This window comes from Rhinopithecus bieti, unplaced genomic scaffold (assembly GCF_001698545.2).
Source record: "Rhinopithecus bieti isolate Rb0 unplaced genomic scaffold, ASM169854v2 scaffold_21777, whole genome shotgun sequence".
Classification (NCBI taxonomy): Eukaryota; Metazoa; Chordata; class Mammalia; order Primates; family Cercopithecidae; genus Rhinopithecus; species Rhinopithecus bieti.
Window position 1 is genome coordinate 787701 of NW_016810508.1, and position 7996 is coordinate 795696.

Sequence of the window (7996 nt, forward strand, 5' to 3'; positions counted from 1 at the left end):
TGCAAGCTGGCTTCAACAATTCATCATGTTGCCAGGCGTGGTGGTGCACCCCTGTAGTCCCGGCTGCTTGGGAGGCAGAGGCAGGAGGATTGCTTGACCCCAGGAGTTGAAGGTCAGCCTGGCAACACAGTGAGACCCCCATCTCTTAAAAGAAAAAGCAGGAAACAATTCATCATGTCACATAAAAAAACAGCCAGGCTTGGTACTGCCAGGGTCCCTTGCCGCTTCTCAGGTCAGCCTTGATGCTGCCTTTCTCTTCGTGTGGACATAATCCTCAGTTCCAGCCATCCCATCCAGACATGCCAACACTGAGAAGTGTCTGTATTTTTGAGGCTGTCTCTTTTTAAAACAGGTTTATTGAAATATAATTAATATACCATACAACTCATTTAAAGTGTACAATTCAGTGGTTTTTGGTATATTCGTAGGCAGGTGCAACCATCACCAGTCAATTTTAGAAATTTTCATCACTCAAGAAGAACCCCATATCCTCTATTTATCACCTCCTATCCTCGTCCACCACCCCAGACTCTGGAAACCACTAATCTACTTTCTGTCTCTATAGAGTTCCCTATCTGAACTTCCATATGAATGAAATCATAAGCTCTGTGTGGGGAAAAGAAAGAGAGATCAGACTGTTACTGTGTCTACGTAGAAAAAGGAAGACATAAGAAACTGCATTTTGATCTGTACTAAGAAAAATTATTCAGCTTTGAAATGCTGTTAATCTGTAACCGTAACCCCAACCCTGTGCTCACAGAAACATGTGCTGTATTGACTCAAGGTTTAATGGATTTAGGGCCATGCAGGACGTGCTTTGTTAAAAATGTGTCTGCAGGCAGCATGCTTGGTAAAAGTCATCACCATTCTCCATTCTCGATTAACCAGGGACACAATGCACTGCGGAAAGCCACAGGGACCTCTGCCCAAGAAAGCCTGGGTATTGTCCAGGTTTCCCCCGACTGAGACAGCCTGAGATATGGCCTTGTGGGAAGGGAAAGACTTTACGGTCCCCCAGCCCGACATCCATAAAGGGTCTTATCCCTGTCATGCAGACAAATGAACAGGCTTTTTGCAAAAGGTAATGCAACTAATAAGTTGGTGAAGCTGGAAGTTGGACCCAGTCTGCTTGACTCCAGTGCCCTGCTCTACTGCCTGTTAGGTTTCTGTACCTACTCCAAACACAGGGCAGCCCAACAGAACTCATCACCTTCCCTGGAACAAGTCCTGTCCCCATGCTCCCTGCAGCAATGAGGGAACTACCATGTATTAGTGTCCCAAACCCCTGGTACCAATTTACTGCGTTAATCCATTCTCATTGCTCTAAAGATCCGCCCAAGACTGGGTGATTTCTAAATAAAGAGGTTTAATTGACTCCCATTCTACATTGGTGGGGAGGTTTCAGGAAACTGACAATCATAGTGGAGACGAAGCAGGCACCTTCTTCACAAGGTGGCAGGAGTGAGTGTGAGTGGAGGAAACGACGGATGCTTATGTAACCATCAGATCTCATGAGAATTCCCTCACTATCATGAGAACAGCATGGGGGAAACCGCCCCATGATCTGATCCCCTCCCACCAGGTCTCTCCCACAGCACTTGGGGATTACACTTCAAGATGAGATTGGGGCGGGGACACAAAGCCTAACCAGTCATACCATTTGCCCAATTAAGTCCAGCATCCCATGGACTATCTCCCTCCTCCACTGTCCCTTTGCTATGTAATACAAACGTTGCTTGCTAATTATTCCTTGAACCCAGTTCTTGTTCCTCATTCTCCACTGTCATTATCTGAGTCCAGGTATGCTGTGACTGGTGTGCATGTGCCTGGCATTTCTCAGCCTTAGGGGTGGCTGGCTGTGCAGAATCTTCAGATGGCTGGAGCCCCTGCGTTTGTTGTTCCCATCTGCGAACAGCCCCCTCCTTTGTTAACCAGTGTGTCATACAACAGCAGTCATTTTTGTGTATGAATAATGAGGGAGATGTTAAGAAGCGTGACCTGGAGTAGACTGCACCGCCACCCGCCTCTCCACGTTCCCTCTCACTGCATCCTTCCTCCTGACTGCGGCAGAGAGAGGTTGAATCACTCCCTTGTGAGAAACTACTGGGTGGGGGGCCATCCCCTCACCACCCTCAGGACCAGGTCCACATTCCTTACTGTGGCTGACAAGGCCCTCCACGGCTTCCAGTGTCCCCTTCCCACCTCCACTCATGTGTCTGTGAGTAGCATTTGGTGCTCCAGAAACATCACGCCTTTCTGCAGCCTTCTCCTCTATTCTGTGCTGTTTCTCACCCAGTTTCTTGGCTCACATGGTTTCACTTGCTTAATATGCTAATAACATGGAGGTTAAGACCGGCGGTGGCATCTAATAACCTGGTTCAAGTCCTTGCTCTGTCACTTGTTCATGGTGAAAGCAATCTCCTTGAACCCCAATTTATACCTCAGCTGTAAACCAGTACCTATATCAGGGCTGTTGTGAAGATCAAATGAAGAAAATACGCAGACATAAGTGGTTGCTTTCTTTATCCATTTTGCTTAACTGCCCTAACCCCCAAGAAGCCTTCCCTAACCCTCCTTCTGAAGGACCCTATGCAAAACTCTGCAGGCGCCATGCATTGACAGTTGTCTGATTATTTCTCTGCCCTGCTTGGCTGAGGTCTCCCAGGACCCTTTGGAATCCCTTTGAGATTCATCTCAGGCCCTCGAATCCAGCCTGGGCGGGCCCACTACAGCCTATCTGTCAAGGTCAGAGCAGGAGGTCTTCCGGAGAAGGTGGCAGCATACTGGGGCATCGACCATAACACTAACAAACGCAGAAGCTCTAGGGAACGACACCCGCCCGCTGGAGGCTCTCCAGTCTGAGACCCCACTGGAGGAGCTTTCCATGTGGCTGCCTCTCGCCTTTTATCCCAGGGGCGGAGCCAACGCCAAGCGTGGCAATGACTCACCTTAACCTCATCAGGATGCAGCCTGCTCATTCATCCATTCATTCATCCATCCATTCATTCATTCAGAGGGATCTATCAGGGTGCCGGTCGGGCGGCGCGGGTCCAAATCCTGCATCTCCAGCAGCCTCCTGGGGGTCGGTCCTCGGGAGGGCTCATAAGTGGAAGGCTTTAGAATGAAGGGACAGGGCCGAGTCCTGGACTGTGGGGAAAGAGGAGCGAAGGTTGACAACCACGCCAACAGGGGCATCCCGCGCGCGTGTGGGAGAATGTGTAGGGCAAGCAGCAGGGAGAGACCATCTCGGAGACAGGGGAACAGCCAAGCAGAAACCACTGTGCTGGGCGCGGGGGAGGCCGGGAAAGACAGCAGCACATCTGTGGGGCGGGAGGAGAGGAGGGGAGGGAAGGGAGTAGAAACACTGCTCCTGCCAGCCGTGGGTGATGGGGACACATGTCCAGCTCACTGAGTCCGAGGGCCTGGGCCCGCTTTTGGTGCCCCATGTTTCTCCGGCGCCCAGTTGTGTGTGCAGAACCATGTCTGCTCCAGGGAGAGCAGTGAACGAGCACCGTCCGGAATGGCAGAGCCATCGCGTGTGGCTCATTCCAAGAAAGGTCCCTACCTTCATATATAAACTTCCTAACAAAGCTGCTGGGTCACGGCTTACGGGAGAGGGCGGCGGGCCCAAGGTTCGGCCCCTTTCTCTGAATCTGGCATTTGGAGCAGGCTTTAAGACTTCGGGAAAAGCCAGGCCCCTGTGCAACCACCAAAGGCTGCTTCTCCCACCCTCAGGGCTAGGATCTGGTTCCAGTCCTCCAGTCCTCGGGGTCTACTCCAGGGGTACAAGGTAAGAGTGGCTCTCCTGAGTACATTTGCCTTTCGGTGCTGCATTGCATCCTCACTTTGACCCTGAGGGCTGCAGTAAGCCCTGCAGGGTGCTCCACCTTCAAGCATGGGAAGATCTGATGCTGGCCGCCTTCTTCCTCCGGTTGCCTGAAAGGGCCCGTGTTTCTCCTTTGCTTCACAGAGAACGCAACACACAACATTAAACACACATAAAGACAGTGAAAGAGAGCAAGGCATCTTCATCAAGGAGGGCGCACCATTTAACAATCCGCAACCTTGCAGTGCGCCTCTGCAAAGTGGGGACTCCGCTCTGTAGCAGGAGATGGGGGTGTTAAGGATTTTGAAAGTGGTTCCCAGTTTTCCGAGGCAAAGGTGTCTGGGGCTGACGAATGACTTTTAAGAAGGAATGATGAGAAATGTCCTCATTACAGAATTTTCCCGGCCACACTGTGAGTCCCAGGCAAAGGCCCCATGACCACCAACCGGAGCGCTAGGTGCTCCCTGGCAGGGTCGCCTTTGCCTTGTCCGCGCCCCCACGCCACCCCTGGGCCAGGAGGCCATCCTCTCATCCTGGGAGTGCTGGCCTGACCCGAAGTGCAGCCCCCAAGGCCGGGAGCCGAGATTCTTCTGGGCTTCGGGCTCAGCGCTTTGCAGCGTCGCGTGGTTCCTGTTTCATGCCTGGGGGACTAAGACCCAGTGCGGTTATGGGCCTCCCTGAGAACACCCGCCGCTAGCAGAAGCGGATTCAACCCAGGCCTCAACCTGGGCCCAGACCCATGCTCTGGAGTGGAGTTTACCCACGGCTGCCCTTCCTGGGCAAATGTCACCGCCGCCCCCGTCCCCTCGGTCCGGGGAGGGTCAGTGCTCGGAGCCAGCGGACCCCGGCCTAGGGACAGGTGCCCGCGAGAACGTGGGGGCGGCCCCCAGCTCCCCTGCCCTCCTCCCTAGAGGCTGGGCCTGCTGGTTTCCCGGCTGCGCGCAAGGTGGGAACGGAGCCGACTGTGGTCCGCTCGCCCCCCCCGCACCCGCTGCTCTGGGGCCGCTGGGGCTGCGCACCGACTCACCCGCGCGGCCTCCGGGCTGCGCCTGCAGCGCTGGCGGCGTCCTGCCCGGCGAGGCGAGGGCCGGGGTCCCAGGCGCCCCGAGGGCGCGGGACCGGAGGGCGGAGGGGAGGCCGTGGGAGCGGCCGGGCGCGCCTCAGCCGCGCGGAGACTGGGGCGGCCGGCCGCCGCCCCGGCGGCGGAGGGAGGCAGCGCGGCGGGCCCGTGTACGTCCGCGCTCCCGCCCGGCCTGGCCCCAGCGGTCCGGCGAGCTGGGCACGCTGGGAGTCCTGGGGGTCGCCGCTAGTCCTCGCCGGGCAAACGCCCAGGCGGGGACGGGTCTCGCCCCGCCCGCGCTCCGGGCTCCCTCCCTGGCGGCCGCTCCTCGCGACCCGCGCTGGGAACAGCCTTTCAGCGCCAGGGGCTCTGAACCAAAAACCCAGGCCGCACTTCTCCTGTTCGAAATGGCCATTTCGCGGTTCTCCGTGAGGCGGGGAAGCCTCCCGCCGCCGGGCCCGCTTCCACGCGCCGGACCGGAGGCGCCCCAACGGCCCTGCTTCGTGGCCCGAAACGCCTCACAATGGAGTAACCTCATGACAAGGACTCGGCGCACAGGGAGGCGGGTGGTGGGGTATTCCCAGGCCTGACGGGAGAGTGAGTCGCGGAGGCTGAGAGAACAGCCGCGACCCCTGCAGGACGCCGACCTGGCCCGCGCCCACCGCAACGCCGCTCCGATTGCAGGCCTGAGAGCCGCGTCGCGGGGAGGGGGCCCGGGAGGCGTCGGCGTCGGCGCGCGGGGCAGGGCCGCGGCGGTTCCCTCCTCAGCTGTGCCTGTGGGGCCGGCGGGCTGGTCCGCGTGGGGAGCCTCGTGTAACCCGGGCATCCAGGCACTCGGCGGGCCCCCGAGCCTTCGTGGAGGCGCCCGGGGGGCGGCACAGCGAGGCTGACTGGACCTGACAGGCCACGCGGCGCCGGGGAGCAGGCTCGGGTGACCGGGCGCGGGCGGTGCTGCCCCCCGCGTTCCGCAGGCGGGGACGGGCGACCGGCCGTAGGGGGCTGCAGGGAGGCCACCGCGTGGACCGACAGCCACGGCCCAGGAGCCAGACTCCCTCCTGGGATGGGGCGCCAGGTCCCCGGGAGCTGCGGCGCCACGACGCGCGGGCACCCGTGTCCTACCCGGTGGCCTCGCCGCTGCGGGCTGCGCAGGGGGAAGACCGCACCCCGGAGCCCCTCACCACGCAGGGGGAAGAGCGCGCCCCGCGGCCCCGCAGCGTGAGCTTCCCGCCGGCGCCGCCGGCCCGACGCTGCCCCCTGGCGGGAGAGCGCTGCAGGAGCCCTGGCGAGGCCGAGCCGCAGGGCCAGACCTCCCCGCCGGCCTCCGACCCCGACGCCGCTTCCCAGGGTCGGGAGCCGGATCGCCCTCTATGCCCCATAGCAACCCTCACATTAAAAACGACGAGTTTATTGAGATATGAGGTATGATATACATACGGTAAATACCAGAAGATTTAAGTACAGTACATGGAAATATACAGTTCTATGAATTTTTTTCTGTTATTTTTTAGAGACAGGGTCTCTGTCGCCCAGGCTGGAGTGCAGTGGCGCGATCTGGGCTCACTGCAGCCTTGAACTTCTGGGCTCCGGCGATCCTCCTGCCTCAGCCTCCCGAGTAGCTGGGACCACAGGCCCCGCCACCATGCCCGGCTCAGTTCCATGACTTTTGACACATGAAACCACCAGGCTAGCCTTCCCCCAGCTTAAGAAGTCCTCTCCTCCCGAAAGTACCCTCCTGCCCCTTTGCAGCTAATCCTTCACCTTCCTTGGACCCTGGCTCCAGACAATGCTCATCTGATTTCTGTCACTGCCCTTTGCCTTTGTCAGAATTGCATACAAGGAGAACCATTCACTGTGTGGTCTTTTGTGCCTGGCTTTCTTCGCTTAGCACAATGCAGCTGAGAGTAACCCATGTGGCATGCGTGTGTTGTATTTTCCTCTGCCTTGGTCTTGAGGCCTCCCTGGAGAGCCGCTGTAAAGGCCGACTGTGCCCTGACAGGGCTCCTGGGATTTGGTCGTGGGTGTTTGCAGTGGGCCTTTCATGGAGCACCTCTGTATCCTGGCTGACCTGTGACCAGGTGTCCCTCTCCCAGGAGACGTATTTATCCTGGCAGATCCCCTTGTGGTTCTTGTCTGACCTGTATCTACTTTATTCCTAGCAAGATAGCTGCTGTCTAGGAAAAGCCCTGACCAGGGAAAACGTTAGATTTGAGCGTCTCAGTCAGGGACCACACACAGCAGGTAACACAACGAAACACAGGAACTAACAGAAGCGGTCTATTACTTACAGATCCACAGGGGAAGAGGCACACTGAGGGCCATGGGGAAGGTCTTCGAGACACTGTACACAATCATCATTGGGGGGAGCCAGAGAGAGATGGACCTGTGGGCTGAGGCTTTTATTGGAACCCAGGGCATTACTCAAGCAGTTTTCCAAGGGGTGCTCTAATTGGTTCACCGGGAACCAGCAGACTGGAGTCCTGTGGGGCCACCTTGTGACTTAGGAGTGGTCACTGGGACATATCTGCATAATCCATGCAGGGTGTGGGCATCAGTGGGGTGAGTCTAGTAGGTTGTATGTATCTGTCCCATAGGGAGGCAGTTCCCAGGAGGTGGCTACATAGGACCAGATATCTGGATGGAATGTGTTGAAGAACTGGGAGGAGGCAGAGAGCTGGAAACTGTATCCAAGGTGACTAAGCCATGCTTCTAGTATGAAATTGTTAACCCTATACTCAAAATGGATACTGAAGCAACCTAAAATTTCCAGTATTTACTAGAGTGTGTATCAAGTTCCCTCCTTATCACTAGTGAGTAATATTCCATTGTATGGATATGCCACAGGCTGTTTGTCCATTTGGACATTGATGGATGGACTAAAGCTGGCCAAGCTGGGCTGGTGGGGAGGCCCCCTCTCAGGGTCCCAAAGGAGGATGCGGAGGTTGTTGTTGGATATCTGGGTTTCCAGTTTGAAGGCATTGCAAATAAAACTGACTTGAGCCTTCCTAGAAAGGTTTTGGGATATACATGTTTCATTCCTCTTGGGTAAAATGCCTGGAAGTAGGTGGGATGGCTTGGTTGCATGGTGAGTCTTTTTTTTTTTTTTTTTTTTT

The 7996-nt window shown here is 56.7% G+C and overlaps 1 protein-coding gene across 1 annotated transcript in view; it reads right to left on the reverse strand.

Annotated features, from left to right (window-relative positions):
• The window catches only part of NCBP2 (nuclear cap binding protein subunit 2), a 32223-nt gene extending 27192 nt beyond the window's left edge, over positions 1 to 5031 (reverse strand). The window contains exon 1 of the mRNA XM_017892207.1: positions 4854 to 5031. The gene's annotated coding sequence lies outside the window, so the exon portion shown is untranslated. The remainder of the gene's footprint in view (positions 1 to 4853) is intronic.
• Between the last annotated feature and the right edge of the window lie 2965 nt (positions 5032 to 7996).